This window comes from Hylobates moloch, unplaced genomic scaffold (assembly GCF_009828535.3).
Source record: "Hylobates moloch isolate HMO894 unplaced genomic scaffold, HMol_V3 SCAFFOLD_5, whole genome shotgun sequence".
Lineage (NCBI taxonomy): Eukaryota > Metazoa > Chordata > Mammalia > Primates > Hylobatidae > Hylobates > Hylobates moloch.
The window spans coordinates 120,303,662-120,326,466 of NW_026652280.1; the positions used below are offsets into that span (position 1 = coordinate 120,303,662).

General features: G+C 36.2%; 1 protein-coding gene across 2 annotated transcripts in view; it reads right to left on the reverse strand.

The window, feature by feature from the left end:
- Positions 1-227: 227 nt before the first annotated feature.
- PRMT6 (protein arginine methyltransferase 6) overlaps positions 228-22,805 on the reverse strand; it is a 52,491-nt gene continuing 29,913 nt past the window's right edge. Inside the window, exons 3-4 of one of the 2 annotated variants that reach the window (XM_058439525.1) lie at positions 14,053-14,108; positions 228-2,175 (exon numbers count right to left, since the gene is read on the reverse strand). The gene's annotated coding sequence lies outside the window, so the exon portion shown is untranslated. Of the gene's footprint in view, positions 2,176-6,216; positions 6,343-14,052; positions 14,109-22,805 lie in introns of those variants that run through there. The other variant, XM_058439524.1, reaches the window with a different exon arrangement.

Consider the following 22,805-nt stretch of genomic DNA (forward strand, 5'->3'; position numbering starts at 1 on the left):
AATAGTTGAAGAATGAAAGCCAACACTGGAAAGGGGCCAAATGGCTAGTTCAAGGACCACATTGGCTGAGCCATACCAAGGACTAAAGGACAAATTGAATGTAGACCCTTCTATTCATTCACCTACTATGTGCCAGCAGCCACACTAGTTAGGAGAATGAAACACTATATTCACACAGAGAGAGAGAGTGTATTTGGACTCTGAAGCATTTCCTGGTTTCTATTTCTTTATTCATTTATTCAATAAATACGTATTCACTGCTTGCTTTGTTCCAGGCTATGTTCTAAACATGGGATATGCTGTATTAAACAGAGGCGAAAGTCTCTACCCTCATGGAGCTTACATTCTAGTGAAAGAAAGACACACATTAAAAAATAAATAAATAAAATACGTTAAAAGTTAGATGACATTACCAGCTAAGCAAGAAGGGGAATAGGAAGTGCTGTGGGAGATGTGCTTTTATTTAGGCCTCACTGAAAAGTGATCCTTGAGTAAAATCCTGAAGGAGATGAGGCAGTACACCAAGTGGATATCTGAAAGAGTGGCATTCCCGGGTGATGCTAATGCTGCCTTGAGTGCCAGCAGGCTTGTCATGAGACTCACCATGTCAGGGGCAGATACACCTCCAGCAGAGGCAGAGGCTGTAGAAGAACCAGTTTAGGCTGGATGAAAAGACTGGTGTTCACCAAAGTATCTCCAGCCAGCGATAGCCACACTGAGATGGAGATAGTCAAGGAGAACTACCAGGCCCTGACCAAGCAAGAGAGACCAAATCATAAACAGTGCAATCAGAAACTTGATTCACAAGCTGTCAGCAGGGCCAGTATCCCTAAGTCCAGTGTATCCCACTTGGGACCTGCATGCAGCTAGTAAGCCTTATCTCCCCTGGCAATCCGCAAGGACATAAAAGCTGCAAAACTCCTCTCCTTCCTCCAACTACAACCACTTATCCAGACAACATTTCAAAGAAAGAAGCAAGGAGAAGAATCTAAATAAACCACTGAATGTTTTTGCCAAGGAAAGCTGGACCCTACCTGAAAGTTGTATTATACTAAATTATATAATTTATAATATGTAAATTATGTATAAAGTCTATAATTAGTATTTCATTTATTTTCTTTCATGTCTCCCCTCCTCTGTACCAGTGGGTGTGGCCCCAGAGGAAGACGTTTGAATTGCACTGTGAGTAAAACTTGTGACTCTAATGCATTTATATGATCAAAGGAAAAATAGGATATGTCAGCCGCTACACCATAAAAAAGACTTGTGCTTTCTTTTTAGTTATCTGTAAATTTATTCTAATTATCCTTGTTTTTCTTCTCCATTAGACGAATGATTCACCTTTTCATTTTTTGTATTTAACTGTTTTTTATATTCTTGCTCAAAAATAGTTTTCAAAATAAGATGTTCCAGCAGTGGTGTAAATAAAACTTATCTATTTTACTTGTCCAATACTTTCCACTATTTTTCTGTGGAACTCACCTTTCCCCCTTCCAAAGATGTGATTCTAATGAGAGCTTCCATGATGATGATGAACATAATAATTTAAAAATACTATTCACTATTTAATTGTGCATTTCATATGTACCTGATCTTATGCTAATCACTTCATGTACATTAATTCATTTAATATTCACAAGATCGATCTAAGTTGGGAACTAGTACTTCTTCCATGTTACAGATGAGGAAAAGGAGACCTAGAAAAATCAAGTAGCTTTTCCAATATCACACAGCCAGTCAATGGTGGGGCCTGAACATGTTCTTATATTACCTTCGCTTCCTAGTGACAGTGCTAATTCCATGGTGGTTACCAGAACCAAATGGGTCCAATGATATTACTTGTCGCAAAAACCTCAATTGAGTCTTCTGATGGAGAGCACAAGACCCAAGCTAGTAATTTTCTTTTCCAAATTGGAGTTGAGGAAGCAGAACCAGTAGAAGCAGGAGGTAGAGGGGGAAGAGGAGAAGTTGTAAGTTTAGAGTTTCAGATGCTGCTAGTAGCTGCTTTTTCCATCAAATAGAAGAAGCTAAACTAAGAGAATGAAGTCAAGTTGGCAATTTAGAGTGTAGGCAGTTTCTGTTGTTCTCAATTTCCACTGTCCCTGAGGTCTAGCAGCATTTCTGCTTTTGCATTGTGTAGTTCAAGTTGGGTTTTGCCATTTGCCGCCAGAAGTCCTGAAAGAATACAAATGGAAAAAGGAAGTTAAATGTTAATAGTCTAGTCTTTGATACAGTAGTGACTGTGAGGTGACCCAGTGGCTTTAGTTTCAATTTTATAACTTTTAACATTGAGGTACACATTCAAATATTTATTATTTCTAGTAATGGTGATATTTATTTGTTTAATACTTGGTCAAAATATCAGTAAATTATTTTTTGGAATCACAGAATTTGAAGGGACTTGGAAATGGCATCTCTGTACATCCCAATCTGCAGGAAATAAGTCATCCTTCAAGGTCTGAATCAAATAACGCTTCTACTGAGATAACTGTTTCTGTATCCCAGAAAGAATTCATCACTTCTTTTTCTTATCTTGAAAATATCTTTCGTATAATGTTCATAAAATACATATTATGTAACATTGATGTTTGGATAGATATATAAAATGTATGCTGTGGCTTTTTGGCTTTGTATTTCGATATTTAGCACACACCTAGCATTCCCTAGATATATATGATGCAATTATCAAACAAATTAAACAACCATGAAATTCAGTTTAGAATAAAGAAACATAAAAATGAGAGGTACAAAGAACCTTTGAAATCATCTAATATAAACTTCTTAGTTCATACATTTGTATACTGAGGCTTATAGAGTTGAAGTGTTTGCTTTCTCCCCCAAACTCACATAACTTATTAGTAGCAAAATTGGAATTAAAACGTAGATCTATATTCAGCTATGCTAAGTTGTAACTCCAAGGAGATGTTTTCTCAAATTAAACCTTGTGTGATGAATTTCTGCTCTGAGAGGAGAAAAGAGAATTCATGAGCCCAAGAAAGGTGGCCTTCTTCATCCTCCATAAAGGTGTACAGAACGGAGAACCATTCTCTTTGTCGATGTCTTATTTAACGAGAACTGCTTTGGCCTTGTAACTCTGAAGGTTGAATGTTATTCTGTGCGTGTGTCATCTAATGACATGCTCTCTATTTTATGTTAGAAATATTTAAATTAGCATACAGAAAACTTCCCTGGGTCTGAGATGTTTAAAAGTTAGATACTTTAATGACAGTTTTACGTCTCTTTGAGGAGCCTTCTTGGTGAGACTCTGTATTTTATCTTAGAGCACAGCATAATTTTCTTTTTAATTAGGCAGAACTACAGCTAGGATTCTGTTTTATTTCCACATGCGCTATATAGGACCTATGCAATGTCGGTGTTCAACTTTTGTAATGATGATTACATTACATCCTGAGGAAAACACCATTGGAACTGAGTAGGAGCTCTGATGACAAGAGGTCAATCATATCTTGGAGCAGGTGGGGACTGTCAAATGTTAATTGCTCAGAGATTTATGTCCTCAATGTATCGAGAGCCTTTAAGGGGGAACTAAAATGTGCTTCTCGGGAGCAACTCTGAATTGGGAGTAATATCTCTCTTGATCATAGACTGAGTTATTGTAGAATGTGGAGGCAGATCACAGAGGAAATGGGAAAAGAGTAATTTGAGAGTGGATTATGAATAAGATGACAATGTTTGGAAGGGTTTCACCTATATGTACTTTCATGAAAATTTACTCTTTTGAACAGGAGTTGAGGCACGAATCACCTATGCTAATGCTGCTGGTGTGAATCACAAGGTTCCATCTTAAATTCTATAAACTAGATGGGACTGTTGGAAACCTTATGGAGACTACAGATACTATAGGGAGTTGGTGTAGGTTCTGCAACCAGTGATGCTGTGCTACAATCAATTTAGCTGCAGAGGTTGGGACAGATAGATATTTGCTTGTCCCTCTGTGTTGTCTATGACCTTCAAGACAGTCAGGAGAGAACTGATTCCCTACATTTATACCAGAGCAAGTCATCAAACCTAATTTTTATTACAGGATTTCCTTTCTCTTTTTTAATATTTGTTGCTACATTGTATCAAAATATTAAAATATTTTTGCTCATATATTAGCAATATATTTCAAGTACAGCTCTTAAATATTTATAGAACACAGAAATTTTATTTTTCTGTACACAGTTATTAGACATTTTTCTTGGTATGTATTTAAATAATATTATTTAAAAAATGATGAGACCTATACTTATACTACTGTTCTTCAAGGAGAGAGATTAAAACTCATATTCCAACTATGTTTGAGAAGACTGACATATTTTATGTTTCTTAATTATCTTAAAAGTTCCCAATTGCATTACTGTTGAAAAGACTCAATTTACTATGTGCCAATGAAAGAATAAAAGAACCTCCCAGACAACTGCTATTTCAGATGAGAAAGTATTTCATTCCTTTGTACTGTCAGAATATAAAACTTTCATGTGAAGGACGTTTTTAACCTTCTTTTGTTCTACTCAAAGTCATGGCATTGTTTGGGTCAAGATTGACATTCAACACAAGTATAAAATATTAATTTAATAAAATTGTCCAGTATATAGATTTGCTGTTATTTATTAATTGGTAATGCCTTACGTCTTTGTCTCTCAAAAATATGTTATGATATATGAAAACAGTCTCAAAATGAGCTTGACAAAATTGATCAATCTTTTGAGGTTTTTAGTAGTCTACTGAGATTTTTTAACCCTTCTCCAAATTTCGTGTTCTTTCATAAAAGGGTCACTTCATTGAAAATCTTATTTTGTACCCTTTATGACCCTTTTCACTATGTGCCTTTTGAAACTACTAGGGAGAGTTTGATGAATCAATAGTAGCTGTAGGAATGGCTGCTGAATTCTTTGTTCATCTGAAATGGCTCAGTAGCAGAAAGCCCATCCCCTTCTAAATTTACATTTGGGCAGTTTGCAATCTGAAAATTACATTAACTATAAATCTATTTGCATATTTCATTATACAATTTTTTACAGCTGGTTTTGTTATAATTTCTTTTATCTTTTTTGGGTGGTGATACAGAGACATGTTTTAATCATAAGTCTAGGTTCATGGCACATTGTCGTTATTAGTTCTCATTTTGTTTTATTTTTACTAATTATCCTTTTCGTCAATGGTCACTAGTTCCATTCTTCTCCGACCCCCTCTCTCACCAGGGACTCACACTATTTTGTTTAAGATATGTCTGTTTGTATGTTCTATCCTTGTTAAGTATTGTTTTGAATCTTTAAAAAATTATGTAAATGATATTATAGTATAAATTATAGTTATCTTTCTGTTTCTTACACTTTTTTAAACCCCCAAAATATATTAACATTTATCTATGATTTTGAATGCATACCTAATTCATTGCTTCCAACTGTTGCATAGTATTTCATAGTATGTGTCCACCATATTTAATTTTCTGTTCTCCCAGTAATAGACAGCCAGTTTGCTTCATGTCTACATTAACTGTGCTATGACTGAGGCTCCAATGTTGGAGTCGGGGTAGGGGAGAACTGTGAGTAGAAGTACCCAGGAGCTACATGGTCAGCCAGCACCTGTTTTCATGTCCTTCATAGCAATATGGGTTTGAATTCCTCTTTGTCTTGCTTCTACCATCCCTGGTGCTGGCTAGAGCTGCTTTTTTTGTATTTTACAGTGAGGAAGGGGCCAGCAATGTTCTCCTCAGTGATTCTTCTTTTGCTGTTGCTGTTGTCATCATTAATTTTTCAGAGTGAGAAATTTTATCTCACTTCTATGGCACATCAAGTGTTGGATTTCAATAAAGGTTGCTAGCAACCTGTGTTAAGTCTTTGTGTTTTCAGGAACCGAGAATCTAGAATTACTTTTAGAAAACAAATTCTTGTTTATAATATGAAGATGAGCTTAGGTATTTGAGAAATACAGACATGAAAATATACTTTCATTGGGCACATCTGACATGCAGAATGTTGAAATGATATCTACTCTAAATAAACATTAGGGTTATTAACTGCATTAAAAGAACCACAAATCTCACAAGGCAGAATTAATGGCTATACAAATGACCACAGATTTATTTGAAGTGATAAGAAAAAAAAAAGACTCCGGAAAATATTTCTTAAAATTATTGTAGCAATATATTTTCTGGTCATGTTCTCACCTTCTAAGCAAATTTTGATCTTTGTGATCTCTTTTTTCTCTTTGATCTCATTCTTTGAAATAACTCCGTTTCCTTGGTGGGATGAGCAAGACTTGACATACAAATACTCACCTTTCTCTGTTTGGTGAACTCTGACAAGAACATTCAAATACTACCTAGAATCTTCCACTCTAAAACCAAGAATAAATAAATAAATAAATAAATAGATAAAAACAGACAAAGAAACCTCCAATAAACAATAAAATGCCTTCCTTGATCCTGAATCTCACCCAGGTGCTGTTTTATATCCTTTACAGTAAAATTTCTTCCAAGAGAGCTCCTTCCTTCGCACTGCAACCTGCCCTTAACACCCCACTGAAACAAATGTTATCCCAAAGGGCAGAATTCAACACTTTCATTTTCAGCTCCACATTTTCTATTGGCAGCAAATGACATATAAACTACTTCCTCCACCTTGAAACTCTCTATTACATGGTCTTGCTCAGGTTTAACTCCTAACTCTTTAAGATATTCTACTGTCTCCTTTGTCTCCTAACACATCCAACCCTGAAATGTTCTTCATTCCTCTGTCCATGGCACCCTTATCTTGTCACTCTATTTTCCCTCCCTAAGTAATTGCATAACTTCATGGACCATATATCTATTTGCAGGGATTTAAAAATCTGTATCTTCACTACAGATATCATTCCTAACTCCAAATATCCAACTACTAATTAGCTCTCACCTTGAGTAGCTCAATGGTTCCTCAGACTAAGCTAGTCCAAGCTGAGCTCATGATCCCTCCAATTCCTCCCTCCCATCCCCATTTTCACTTGCCCTTCCCTACCCCATTGGTCCTCTTCCAGTTCCCACAGTGCTCCATGTACAACCATCTATTCAGTCATGCAATCTATAAACAAACAAAGTATCCTTCATATTGCTCTTTCCTTTTTCAATCCTGATATATAATCAATCACCAAATCTTATCAGTTATATTTCCAATATGTATTTACAATTTATCCATGTATCCACACTTCCATCCTGGCACTTTTTCAACTCATTCTGCACACAGCAGCCAGAGTGAACTTAATAAACCCTAAATCAAATTTTTAAATGCCTTCAAATGGTACTCATAGTCCATAGGATGCCGTTAAACTCCTCATGGATTAGGCCTGCCTATTACACTAATAATTCTGCTTTTAACTTTCTGTTGTCATCACATTTAATATCTTCCCGTTCATGTGCTCATCCATCTCTCTGCCTGCATTATGATTTTCCCTGTGCCTGGAATGCTCTTCCTACATCACATTCCCCCGCCTCACCAGAATAACCCTTACTCACCCTTTAACACTTGGCTTAAACCTTACTTCCCCAGGTTAGATGAGGATTCCTTTTTGAGGATCTTACATAGAACCATGTACTTTTCTTTTCATAATGTTATTTAATCTTGTATTTTTTTAAATTAACTCTACAGGCTACAAACTGTGCTTCAAGTATGCAAAACCCACAACTCTCTTATTCCCTTGGCATGGTGCCTGGCATCATAGGCACTCTAAAATATTTTATGAATGAAATAATGAATACTTGAAGGAAGAAATTCATGCTTTGGGATTCCTTTATGCACTTGAGAAAGCTTTTCCCAAACTTTTTACTTTGGCTAAGGGCCCCTTTCCTTTATATTCCTAGCACTGTATCCATGTTTCTATGATAAATTTTACTAAGTTAAATTAAAAATAGCCGCTTCAAAGTTTGCCACTACTGAACTCTGTCTCAGAACTTGGAACTGAAATTTGGCTGAAATTCCAGCTCTGTGACCAAATTACTAATCTTTAATAAACTCTACCTCAGTTCTCCCTCTATAAAAAAGGATAATAAGTTTTACATTGTGGTTTATTGTTAGGATTAAAGGACAACACACATAGTAAGTGTTCAATAAATGTTGTTTCTCGTTATCGCTGTGTGTACTGTTTTGTATATACTATATTGTTTTTCTGTAAATGATAAGACAAATTGCCTAAGGCAGTAGAGAAGGACAAAGAGAAATGAAATTACAACTTAAATTAATCCATCTATTCTTTTATATAAAATATGTATTTGAGTACCCATTTCTAAATTCAATTCAATTCGTCTTCCGCACTTCAACCAGAATTATACTGTAAAAATGCAAGCTCTCTTTTCTGCTTCTCTAATCAAATTTTTCCAATGATTTCTTATCACTTATATAAAAAATTACAAAAGCTTCAGCATGGAATGTAATGGTCCATGCTAACCTTTCCTATATTACCACCTCAAATTTTTTGTTCCATCTTGTTACTTTCTTTTGCTTCAGCTATATTTGTCTCCTACTAAAAAAAGAAAGAAAAAAAGAAAATGATGGCCAGTGTTCTTTTCTGAAGCACCTGATATTCACATAATCATACTATGTTTTCAAATTTTTTTTTTTACTTTTTTCCTATTCTCTACTCACTCCAAAAAATTTTATTACCTCTCTTTTAAATTCTCATGGCATCTTGTATAAGCCCATAGCATCTTGTCACATTTTATTATAATTACTTATGAGCTTATTTCTCTACTGGTTGTGAGCTCCTTGAGGGCAGGGACTTTGTAGATCATAGCAGTTAAAATGCAAGTCTTGCATTTAAATCCTGACTTCATCTCTTCCAAACCGTGTGTTCTTGCGCCAGTTTTTTTTGCTCCCCACTAGAAAATGGAGATAATGTTAATATTTACCTAACAATTAAATAAGTGCCTAAGAGATAAAAAAGAGCTCAGTGGATGCTAGCTTTTATTAATAGCATTTGTTATGGGTATCTATGGTCATACAGTAAATTATCCTAAAATCTTGTGGCTTACACGAACAATCATTTTACTGTGTTTCACAATTTTGTAGGTCAGAAATCTAAGCTGAGTTTTTCTGGACAATTTCCTATTCCTTATAGCGCTGACTGGGAGCAGCTGGAAGATTCAAGACAGAGTCATTCACATCTGATATGTGATTATTCTGCAAAGCCTGACCTCAGCTAAACGGTTGATCCAAGTGCCTATACATGGTCTCTTCATCAGATAGTTTCAGATGAGTCAAACTTCTTACATGGTGGCCCACTTCCCCTAGGGCAAGACTTTCAAGAAAACTAGGCAGAAGATGCATAACTGTATTTGTTTACTTTCTGTTGCTTATAACTGTTCCGGAAATTGCATAATTTATGAAGAAAATGAATTTATTTCTTATTGTTATGGAGTCTGAGAAGTCCAAGGCCCAGGCTGCTTCTGGTAAGAGTTTTGTTGCTGGTGAAGTCTCTGTGCAGGGTCACCAGGCAGTGCAGGGTATCACATGGCATGGGGGCTGAGCATGCTAACCTGCTCAGGTCGCTCTTGCTTTTTTGCTTTTTTTTTTTTTTTTTGAGATGAAGTTTTGCTCTGTCACCCAGGCTGGAGTGCAGTGGCCCAATCTCAGCTTACTGCAAACTCCGCCTCCCGGGTTCGAGCCATTCTCCTGCCTCAGCCTTCCAAGTAGCTGGGATTACAGGTACCTGCCACCACACCCAGCTAATTTTTGTATTTTTAGTAGAGATGAGGTTTCACCATGTTGGCCAGGCTGGTCTCAAACTCCTGACCCCTCAGGTGATCCACCCGCTATAGCTTCCCAAAGTGCTGGGATTACAGGTGTGAGCCACCGCGCCTGGCCTCTTGCTTTTCTTTTAAAGCTACTAGTCCCACCCCCATAATAATCATCAATCCATTAACAAATTTATCCATTAATTCAAGAATGGATTCAAGACTCTCACAACCCAATAACCTCTTAAAGGTCTCACTTTTCATTACTGCTGCATTGGAGATTTAATTTCAATGAATTTTGGAGGGAACATTCAAACCATAGTAAGGATATTTTCTAACCTGGCCTCAAAAAAACCTGGATTTTTGGCTTCTTAATGATAGCCATTCTGACTAGTATGAAATGGTATCTCATTGTGGTTTTAATCTGCATTTCTCTGAATAGTGATGATGAGGATGATGATGATGAGCATTTCTTTATGTTTGTTGGTTTCTCGTATGTTTTCTTTTGAAAAGTGTTTGTTCATGTCCTTTGTCCATTTTTAGTGGGGTTATTTATTTTCTGTTTGTTGATGTAAGTTCCTTATAGATTGTGGATATTAGACCTTTGTCAGATGCATAGCTTGCAAATATTTTCTCCCATCCTGTAGGTTGTCTGTTCACTCTACTGATAGTTCCTTTTGCTATATAGAAGCCCTTTAGTTTAATTAGATCTCATTTGCCAATTTTTGTTTTTGTTGCAACTGCTTTTGGGGAACTAGCCAAAAATTATTTGCTGAGGCCAATATCAAGAGAGGTATTTCCTAGGTTTTCTTCTAAGATTTTTATAGTTTGAGGTCTTATATTAAAATCTTTAATGATGCTGGTGAGGCTGAAGAGAAAAGGGAACACTTATATACTGTTGGTGGGAATGTAAATTAGTTCAGCCACTCTGGAAAGCAGGTTGGAAAGTTCTCAAAGAACTTTTAACAAAGCTACCATTTGACCCAGCAATCCGTAACTGGGTATATACCCAAAGGAAAATATTATACCAGAAAGACACACAGACTCATGTGTTCATCACCACACTATTCACAATAGCAAAGACATGGAATTGACCTGGGCACTCATCAGTGGTGGATTGGATAAAGCAAATGTGGTATATACACACCATTGAATACTACACAGCCATAAAAAATAATAAAATCATGTCCTTTGCAGCAACATGGATAGATCTGGAGGCCATTATCCTAAGCAAATTAACACAGGAACAAAAAACCAAATACTACATGTTCTCACTTACAAGTGGGAGGTAATCGCTGAGTACACATGAACATAAACATGGGAACAATAGACACTGTGGACCACTAGAGGGTTGGGGGAGGGAGCAGGGCATGGATTTAAAAACTAACTATTGGGTACTATGCTTATAACACAACCTGCACATGTACTTATATCTAAAATAAGAGTGAAATTAAAAAAAAACATGCATTTTCATTTCTACTACATTCAATTTGTTAGAAGGAAATTCTAAGGCTAGACCAATGATCAGGAAGGAAGGGAATTCTTGAGGAAGCCCTGGCCTGGTCATATCATAAAAGAGCATGTAGAATAAGCAATACTCTTGTTGTCATTTTCGGAACATGCAGTCCACTACAGTGTTATCAGTGTTTAGCAGAGTGTCAGGCAATCAATCACTATTTGGAGAATGGGTGAATGAGAGATTGTGGGGGAAGAAAATGAAAGTAGATCACAATCCTTGTTTTTTAGGATATTTTAACTATGTCCTTGATAGCTGCTGAGAATCAAAGGCAATCACAGTTTGGGTGTGTGAAACTAAAGAAACAGGCTCTGCTATTCCTTATTTTTTTTCTCTTCTAAAATAAATCTTAGTGCAATATTTTGAAATTGGAAATGAAACGGAGTTTGCCCCTAAAAACTTACACCCAGTTTCACCACACACACACATACACACACACACACCCTCCATGTTTTAAAATTTAATTAAGTTTTGTATCAGTTATCTTACTATTTTAACACAAAAAGATATAGTTTTTTTCTTTTATACAGAAAATTATAGAAAGTTTTATGAAAAAGCATTTACTATTTAATTATCTCTTTATAAATGCAAACTATAATTTTTAAGATAATAGTTAAAATGGTATCACAAAATGTTTGACAAGTCCAAAATTATTTTTTTAAATGAATGAAAACAAAAAAAATCAATTGATATAAAAGTCTGTAATCAAATTGTTGATGTTAAATTGTTGATGTTAAAAAGAATCTTTAAAACCGAAAGTATTGTGTCCGGTCATGGAATTCCCCTGCCCATGTGCCCAGGCGAGCTTTAGCCTTTACTTCCTGATGGGGATAAAACTAATAATTACCCTACCAAAGAGAATATCATATTTTCCAAATTCATAGTTATTATTCAAAATATTATTGAATCTAGAATTTAAATGTTTTAAAATAACAACTACCACAACAGGGAATACGTATTTAAAGATACATAGTACATAATGAAAAGACACGTCCAAGTAATGGCACAGCAGTCTGAAATCTAACAAGACAAAAATAATTATTTCCCCAATTGAGTATGGTGTCTCATGACCAGTGAAAACAGGCCCTGGTTATATTATTCACATAACGTTTGTTAGTTACATCTTCTTTAAATTTTGGAATGTCTTGCTGAGCAGTGGATAAGCCCAAATTCTAAATTCAAGATTTTCCTTTCTCCTGGACCCCAGCCCAGCTCACTGACGTGGAGAGTTGCACTTATTTCTGTTCAATAGCAGCAAAGGGACCAAGAGGAGGAATATGCATTGATTGGCTGCTGTAATTTGGCAGAAACCAAAGGGCACAGAAAATGATGCATCTGTAACATCTACTCAAGAAAATGCAGAGGTCAGTAAACCAGTTCAGCTGTTTATTCTCTGCATTTTGTGGTTTTATTTTTTGTTTGTTTTTTTTTTTTTGATGGAGTTTCTCTCTTGTCGCCCAGGCTGGAGTGCAATGGCGTGATCTCGGCTCACTGCATCCTCCGCCTCCCAGGTTGAAGCAATTCTCCTGCCTCAGCCTCCCGAGTAGCTAGGATTACAGGCACCCACCACCACATCTGGCTAATTGTTTTGTATTTTTAGTAGAGACAGGCCAGGCTGGTCTCGAACTCCTGACCTCAGGTGATCCACCTACCTTGGCCTCCCAGAGTGCTGGGATTACAGGCATGAGCCACCAGGCCCGTACTGCATTTGTTATTTACGCTAAATATTGGTGAAAATATACATGTTTGATCTTTCTACTGATTGTATCTAATTGTGCTTAAATATAAATGAGTCAAACAATTCCTTAATGAAATATATTCAAACAATAAACATGGGTATAAGTAGTTCCTAAATAAAATGTACTGAAACATTGCTGAGTCCTGGAATTTAAGTGGACTTAACATTTCCATAGAGATTCTGAAACATCTCAACCAGATGCTTGTTTACTAGAGGTGTTGGCTATTCAATACATGTTGGAGAAATTCCTGTTTCTACTCATTTGTCATTGAACTTTCAAAAAGAGTTAACATAGTATCCCTGTTCTTCCTCATGCCTTGGAACAAATACCAAACACCCTGTGTTCATTTGACAACTCTTCATTAAATCTGAAGAACAACTGGCATTGGTTTGGCCTCAAAAAAATCTGCATCCTTCTATTTTTTTTTCTTAGTTGTTTACTTCTATGAAAGTCTTGGGTTTACCTTTAAGACATAAAGCACTATTAATTAATCCATTAATGTATTAGTTTGACCACAAATTCAAACATTACCGAACTCCTTATACTCTGAGTGTATAATTATTAATAAAAACAAAGAAAGTCATTACATTTTATTTACTCACATTGAGGAGACAGATACTTATATGCAGTTATATTGTACTGTATATGATGAATACACATCATGCACATAGGAGCATATACATCATGCCATAGAAGCCTGGGGGACCCATTTTTTTTCTCCTAGAGGGTTATAGAAATCTTCTTGGAGAAGGTAATAATTTAAGGGAAAGAAGTCTTAAGATATAAAGGAAGAGTAAGGATTTATTTTACTCTTGTAGTTAACCCTTGAACAATGTGAGAAGTTGGGGTGCCAACCCCCAAGCAGTAAAAAAACTCAGTGTATAACTTTTGACTTCCCCAAAACTTAACTACCTACTAATTGCCTACTGTTGACCAGAAACCTTACCTATAAACTAAGTCGTGAACTAACACATATTTTGTATATTATATGTATTATATACTGTATTTTTATGATAAACTAGAGAAAAGTAGTAAACTAGAGAAAAGAAAATATTATTAAGAAAATCATAAGGAAGAAAGAATATACTTACTATGGAAGTGGATCATCATGAAGGTCTTCTTCCTCATGGTCTTCACAGTGAGTAGGCTGAGGGGAAGGGAGGAGAGGAGAGGTTAATCTTGTGGTCTCAGTGGTAGCAGAGGTGGAAGAAAATCTCCATGTAAGTGGGCCAAAACAGTTCAAAGCCATGTTATTCAAGGGGCAACAGTATTATGTTTGATTTTACTTTTAGTCAACCAATATACATTATTGGCTGACTAAATAATAGACACTATTCTAAATAGAGACTATTTCTAATAGAGACAAAATAGAGTCTATTTCTCCATCATTCTCACTTAAAGACTTAACATTAGGCTACACATTCTCAACCTCTTTAATACCACCATTGAAAGATAAGTGTAAACAATTGAACTACTAGGTATTACATACTGGGTGTATTAGTCCGTTTTCACGCTGATAAAGACAGACTGGGCAATTTACAAAAGAAAGAGGTTTAATAGACTCACAGTTCTACATGACTGGGGAGGCCTCACAATCATGGTGGAAGGTGAAAGGCACATCTCACATGGTGTGATGGCAGTCAAGAGAAGAGAGCTTGCGCAGGGAAACTCCCCTTTATAAAATTATCACATCTCATAAGACTTATTCACTATCATGAGAATAGCACAGGAAAGACCCGCCCCCATGATTCAGTGACCTCCTACTGGGTCCCTCCCACAACATGTGGGAATTGTGGGAGTTACAATTCAAGATGAGATGTGGGTGGGGACACAGCCAAACTATATCACTGGGTTGGTCTATTAGACAGCATAATTTGGTTTCTTGATAGTTTAGAAATTAATTGCTTGCAGTTGAGACAAAGGTGAAAATAAAGGAGGAAGATTTTTTAAAAATCACCATTCAACTCATTGGTTCTACAGTGACAGAACAAGAAATGAGATCATTCAATGAAATTTATTTTATTGGCAAAAGCTTCCTTAAAGGCATTTCCTTAGGTGGCTCTTCCTTCAACAAAACAGTCCCCAAAGCATTTTCTATTAAGATATTATTCCTGTGATACTAGTTGTTATGAAATATTTTATATTCACTTTTTCAGTTATTCATTTGACTATTATTTATTAAGTGCTAACTATGGATCAGGCACCATCTTACCCCAGGTACTTGGTATACAGGCATGGGTGTACTAGGAAATGTTTGACAATGCCTGGGGGTCACTTACTGTTTTCTCTGGTGTATATGCTTCTATAATAGCTGATTTCAAGCCACCAACAGGATCTGAGGTAAGTGCTCAGAGAGCACTGAATGAATTGACTTTTGAATGTATGAAGGCCAGAAACTTTTGTCTGCTTCCCACCATCTCCTCAACACCAAGTTAATAATAGGTGCTTAATAAATAATTGTTGATTGAATAACTATATACTTGAATCCATAGAAAGAAAGAAAAACTGGAAACTTCCGGCCGGGCGCGGTGGCTCACACCTGTAATCCCAGCACTTTGAGACGCCGAGGCGGGCGGATTACGAGGTCAGGAGATCGAGACCATCCTGGCTAACACAGTGAAACCCCGTCTCTACCAAAAATACAAAAACTTAGCCGGGCGCGGTGGCCGGCGCCTGTAGTCCCAGCTACTCGGGAGGCTGAGGCAGGAGACGGAGCTTGCAGTAAGCCGAGATCCTGCCGCTGCACTCCGGCCTAGGCCAAAGAGCCAGGCTCCATCTCAAAAAAAAAAAAACTGGAAACTTTGGATTTACAGTTTTAGGACAGCCTTGGACAAAAAAATTTCTTAAAGATAATGGAATATTAACTTCTTTGATTTTGTTCTGGTTTATTAGCAAATGTTAATTGTGTTTAGAATGTTTTGAAAACATAAAATTGTTATAGACACTGTATTAATTTTCCATAGCTTCTGTAACAAATTACCACAGATGAAGTGGTTAAAACAATAATCTTACAGTTCTCTAGTTCTGAAGTGCAGAATGGGACTCACTGGGCCAAAATAAAGGTGTTATCAGGGCTGCACTCTTTCTAGATATCTAGGGGACCTTCTGTTTTCTTGCCTTTCCCAGATTCCAGAGGCTGCTTGTGTTCTTTGGTTTGTGGTCCCTTTTCCATCGTTACAACCAGCAATGGTCAGTTGAGTCCTTCTCACACCACTCTAATACTCTTCTGTCCCAGTCTTCCACATTTAAGGACCCTTGTGATTAAACTGGGACTGCCTAAATAATCCAGGACAAACTAGGCCTCTCAAGGTCAGCCGATTAACAACCCTATTTCTATCTGCCACCTAAATTCCCATTTGCCGTGTAACCTGACATATTCACAGGTCGAGGGCATTAAGGTGTGGTCGCCCTGTGGGACCATTACTTTTCCTATCATAGACACCAAAAACTGGGATTGAAATTACTATTCTATAGTTATCTAAGGTTAAATTTAATAATAGCACATTGTCATCCATTGACTCATTAATCTCATTTGAAACATTTACAAAGTTTCAGGGGCTTGATTCACATGGAGTTGGGTTGCAGTCCCAGATCTGCCTCCTCTACTTTTATAACCTTGGGCAAAGAGCTAGATGATCCCAGTGTCATTCCGGGGCTGCAAAATGGTAACATGTGTTGCACAAGTTTTGTGAGGGGTAGAGAAATATATGGAGAGGCAATAGACAATTTATAAGCCTAATAAAATTATCAATTTATTCTCACCATTTTGGGAAAATAGAAAGAATGGAAGAGCAACTAAACAACCTGGTTCTTGCTTCTCTTGCTCTAGTAGTAACTAAGGGCAACTTTAAATTTCTATCTAACATGTTAGAGAAGCGCACAGGACTGCTAAGGAAGAGAAGAAAATAGAAATAGGCATCTGAGAAGATGATGAAGGTGGCCAGATCCTGAACCTTGAAGGACACAGGTATTATGGGATCAGTAAAGGTGTTGTGTTTCCTATTTATACCATCATGCTGGGGCCAGGTATGACCTCAAAGAGTGAAAGCTGCTTATGTGCCCAGGGCGGTCAGGATTCTTGATAAAGATTAAGGCTGGGCGCGGTGGCTCACGCCTGTAATCCCAGCACTTTGGCAGGCCGAGGTGGCTGGATCACGAGATCGGGAGTTCAAGACCAGCCTGGCCAAGATGGTGAAACCCCGTCTCTACTAAAAAAATACAAAAAATTAGCCGGGCGTGGTGGTGGGCACCTGTAATTCCAGCTAATCGGGAGGCTGAGGCAGAGAATTGCTTGAACCTGGGAGGTGGAGGTTGCAGTAAGCTGAGATCAAGTCACTGCACTCCAGCTTGGGCAACAGGGCAAGACTCCATCTCAAAAAAAAAAAAAAAAAAAAAAAGATTCCCGTGTTCATTCATACCTGGCATAGAAGTAAAGCACACAAATGTGCTAAAAGGACCATGAAGACCTTGGCGAGAAGTGGCAGAGTGGTTCTCACAGACCTTAGGATTCTTGAATTGTGGCAGGAGGGGAGGTGAATGGGACAATTTTGATTTTGGAAAATAAGAGTATTTGATATTTTTAGTTATAAAGTCTGAAATATAAGAAAGTTTAAAAAGCAGCTATTAATTAATTTTCAGTCTGCGTGATATAATTTGATTCTTTCCAAATATTATGCATGCTGAATACAAGTATTATAAGGCTTCTCATTCATTTGTGAATCTTTGCTTTAATGTTCTTAATAAATAAGGTTTCTTGAAAATGAAATGACAACAGGTTTCTGATTTTCACTCTTCATAAAAATCATATAGTAATATCATCTTCTTATTTGAAATCCTGACTACTGTTCCTGACATTTGCTAGTTCTAGTGTACTCTTTGCTGCTTGTTATAAAATGTAAAAACAACATTTCTGAAAGGCCCACTCAATGTGATAATCTATTTAAATGACTCAAAAGACACTTATTCTATTTAACCAAAGTCTGTATGCATTTTGATATTATTTTACTTTAATTTTTAAAATGTACATTATTTATCCAACCAATTGGAACTGTTCTGGTATGCATTCATTTATGAATGCTTTTAAAATTCCAAATGGCTCTTAAGCATATTTGAAACTGCTGGAGTTGATGCTGTAAGTGAATGTTAAGACTCATAACCCAAATGAAAAGCTGATATTGTGCAACACTCAAGTCCATTTTCTAGGGCATAATATCTCAGCAGTTTTAAACACTTCTATTGAAAATACCAAGAAGAATTAGACAATATGATGGCAATCCCTTTGCAAACTTCAACTGTTAAAAACCATTCTGAAAATATCCTCCTGGAAAATATCAAACACACTTACAAACATTTATTAGTATTACCATAAATTAATGTTGACTGTGGCAATAAAAGTGCCATAAGAATTTTAATAGCCAGGAAAATCTTCTAAACAATTTAAAATAACCCTCTGTATACAGCTAGATGATTCTATAAAAGCAGAGAAAGTATAAATCTCTTTTATGGTTTGAGAAAGACAGTCATATGGTTAATAGGGTCCATGTGGTTTACCACTGCAGCTTTTGGAGCATCATATCCTTCACTGGTTTTGTTCTACACAGTAAATATCCCATTCAGTAATGTGTATGTATATTCTGTGAAACAGCTTAAAACATTGTTACTATAGTGCACTATTTTCTGGCTGCAATGTATATTTCTACTAATTCATAAATATCAGTTACAGAAACTTACACAAAATCTTCACTCTGTTTGAATACTTTGTAGAGAGCTAAAAGTGCCAGACAGTGGCTCTAAATCAGTGATTCTCAAACAGGGTGCAATTTACCCCACTCTTGCAATCCTCCTGGGATATTTGGCAATGTCCAGAGATAATTTTGGTTGTCAAAACTAGATTGGGGGTGCCGCCAGGGTTGAATGGATAGAAAGGAGGAATGCTGCTAGGCATCTTACAATGCACAAGACAGCCCTCACAGAAAAGAATTATCTGCCAAGGACATGTGGATAGTGCCAAGATTGAGAAATCTTGTTCTAAATTAAACAACAACAGCAAAACATATATTATATATGTGTTTTGTTATAAGTAACTATATATAACTATATATATATACTATAGTTATATGTAGTTAGTTACATATATTTATTATTACCCAAAAACTAACTATATATAGTTATATATATATATAGTTAGTTAGTTATTTTTACCCAAAAACTAACTCTCTCTATATATAATATATACATATACATATAAAATATATACATATATAGTTATATATAGAGAGAGTTAGTTTTTGGGTTAAAAAACTATATATAACTAACTATAACTAACTATATATAACTATGGTATAAAATATACATAACTATAGTATAAAAACTAAATATATATATTTAGTTAAACATATATTAAATACATATAATATAATATATATATTTAGTTAGTTTTGGGTAAAAATAACTATATATAACTAACCATATATATAACTAACTATATATATATATAACTATGTATATATAACTATATACATATAACTAACTATATATATAACTATATATATAACTGACTATATAACTAACTATATATATAACTATAACTCTATAACTATAGTTATATATATAACTATAACTCTATAACTATAGTTAGTTATATATATAACTAAAACTCTATAACTATAGTTAGTTATATATATAACTATAACTCTATAACTATAGTTATAGTGATATATATAGTTATATATAGTCAGTTATATATATATATATATAGTTAGTTTTTGGGTAAAAATAGCTGGTTGGCTAGTAACACTTATTTACGGGATGTCCCCTTTGACAAATGGAGACATTGAAAAATAAATAGCTTCTTTCTTGGAAAATATGGCACATATGTACCAAGGAATACTATGCAGCCATTAAAAAAGGATGAGTTCATGTCCTTTGCAGGGACATGAATGAAGCTGGAAACCATCATTCTCAGCAAACTAACACAGGAACAGAAAACCAAACACCGCATATTCTCACTATAAGTGGGAGTTGAACAATGAGAACACATGGACACAGGGAGGGGAACATCACACACTGGGGCCTGTCAGGGTAGGGGGCTAGGGGAGGGATAGCATTAGGAGAAATACCTAATGCCGATGACAGGTTGATGGGTGCAGAAAACCAGCATGGCACATGTATACCTCTGCAACAAACCTGCATTTTCTGTACGTGTATCCCAGAACTTGAAGTATAATAAAAAAAATAAATAAAGTCTATAAATATGACAAAAAATGAAAATTTTAAAGTTTCAATAAGACAGTTGGTCTAAAATTTAGTTTTCTTATTATTTCTAAAATTTAGCCTATAAATGTAAGCAAAAACACAAACCCAAGAAATATAGAGCAAAGTACAAACAACTTTGTACACAACAGGTTCTCAATTAACATTTAACTAGTACAATTTATTCAACGTCCACTGTGTTCTTAGCAGAATCAAAGTCAAATTAGTAGGTCCCTGAGACTGAGGAATTCATATTCTACCAAGAAGGGGCTGACAGTTAAACAAATGTGTGCAATTGGAGGAGAGAAAAGGCTGAGAAAGGAAGGTAGGACCAGAAAGCAAATAGCATTATGTGACACAGAGGTTTGAATTTTATTTTATAGACAACAGCATTAAGAACTATCTGGTAGGAGTGGGAAGAATGGCTTGGAGTGATACCTACCAGTAGGATTTTAAAATCCAGGAAAGAGGTGTTAAGGACCTTAATTAAGAGAGCAGCATAATTATGGAGAAGAGTAGGCAGATATAAAAGCTACAAATGAGATTAAATTGAGTGAGTTTGGTGATTGATTAGCTAGGAGTGGGACTGGGAGATGGGATGAGAGAGAACAGACATGTAGAATGATCCCCAGATATCAAGGTGGTTGCTATGGTTTGAATATGTCCCCTCCAAAATTCAGTTTTTGAAACTTAATGGCCAATGTGATGGTATTAAGAGGTACAGCCTTTAAAAGGTGATTAGGTCACAAGGGATCCTCCTCTTGTGAATGGGATTAAGGCCTTTATAAAGGAGGCTTCATGAAGCATTTGGCTGTCTTGCCCTGTTGCATTCTTTTCATGTGAGACACAGCATCCCTGCCATATGTAGGATGCATTAACAAGGCACTGTCTTGGAGGCACAGAACAGCGCTTACCAGACAACTTAACCTGCTAGTGCATTGATCTAGATGTTCCTAGACTCAAAACCTTCAAGAAATAAATTTCTATTGCGTATAAACTACCCCATCTCAGATATTTTGTTGTAGCAGTGCAAAACAGACTAAGACAGTGGGTTAGAGAAGTAGTTATTCACTAAGATAGAAAATCAAAGGAAAAGTGAATTATGAAATAATCTTCTGCGTTCACTGTGGCAATCTAAGTTTGAAATGCCTTTATGATGTCCTGGTGGTGTATCAAGTAGAAAACCGTATATGTGGGTCTGGAATTAATAGAAGAGAGCTGGACTATGATAAGAGACAATTCTGCAGGGATCTATAACATCTCTGTATGTCTTTCGGGCAGAAATGTTGACAGCTTTCGGTTCTGTACCATCTTTTCAAGGATGGTTATATAGGGATGTTCAAGGGAACACCCTTGGAGATAGTGATAGTGTCTCACTCTGAAAGACAGAGCAGGCTTGTTTGCTTTAAAGTGTAATACAGATAATATGTCAGAGGAGGATTCTGGGAATATGATGAAGTAGGAATCACCAAGACTTTGTCTCCCCATCTAGATAACAATTGGACTGGAAGAATCTGTCTCATGTAAGTATTTTGGGACTCTGGAGCCTACTGAAGGCTTGAAACTTCCAGGGAAAAGTTTGGAGAATACTTGCAGTTAATTATGGTCAATTTCACCTTTAACACATAGCAGCTACCTATCTCCTACCCTCAGCCTTTTGGCAGGCAGCTGTGCACATGTTCCTGGAGCAGCTTGCACACAGATTGTGGGGGCCAGGGTGGGCAAAAAGGACCCTGTCATCCAAATATCAGGAATCTATGCTGTAATTGCTTATTTCTCCTTCTGATCACAGGGGTGCAGGGAAAAAGTTGAATAAACATTGTTGTTGCACCTTTCTCTATTGGTATAAACTCTTCCTTTTCCAGCTGAAGAAATTTAGAAAGAAATTAAAGGGCTACCAGCACTAATTCTTTTCCCCACCCTCATTTTTTTCGTTTTTTCCTTCTATGGAGCCACACATTAAGGACTGGGAAATTCAACAGCAACTACATATGTGGGGAAAAATAGAAAGTGACTGCACAAGCCCAGGGAAAGCTGAAGCTCAAAAAAGGCCTGATAAGCCCTTAAATTTATACTTCAGGCTGATATTTGGCACAGAGACAGCCTGCAACAATCACAAAACAAGCATGGTAGCAGAAAACAGCAAAGCCTGTAGAAGGGGAGAATCTGATATCCAGAGTTACCATATTTTAGATTCAAATGCCCAGGTTTCCACAACAAAGAAATCATAAGGCATGCAAAGAAATAGGAAAGTATGGTCAATTCAAAGGGGGGAAAAAAAACCAACAGATCTCTGAAAAATACCTAATGGCAGATCTGATAGACAAAAACCTTAAAACAACTATCTTAAAGATGCTCAAAGAACTAAAGAAAGATGTGAAGAAAGTCAAGAAAATGATTTATGAACAAAATATTAATATTTATAAAATATAAAAAGAAACCAAAAAGAAATTCTGGAGCTGAAAAATACAATAACTGAAGTGAAAACTCTCCAGAGAGATTCAAAGGCAGATTTGGTTTGGAAGAAAGAATCAGCAATAAACCAATTGGACCTAACAGATATATATGGAACACTCTACTCTACAACAATAGC